Here is a 206-nt window from a genome sequence, read left to right on the forward strand (position 1 = left end):
CTCCAAGCTGCAGACGGTCACTGCCACGTCTACCACCTCTACACGCTGCCCCCAAGTCTCACGTCGGGCTTGTCCGAGCTCTTGAACCGTGCTTGCAAGGACACCTTTGTCAAAGCCTTTTTTGCCAAGGCAAACCTGTCTGCACCAGCTGGAGCTGAAGGTCATGACGTTACGCTGGAACAGCTCCTTGAGGCTCGCCTCTTCAC

Source organism: Monosiga brevicollis, genomic scaffold (assembly GCF_000002865.3).
Source record: "Monosiga brevicollis MX1 MONBRscaffold_113 genomic scaffold, whole genome shotgun sequence".
In the NCBI taxonomy this organism is placed as follows: domain Eukaryota; class Choanoflagellata; order Craspedida; family Salpingoecidae; genus Monosiga; species Monosiga brevicollis.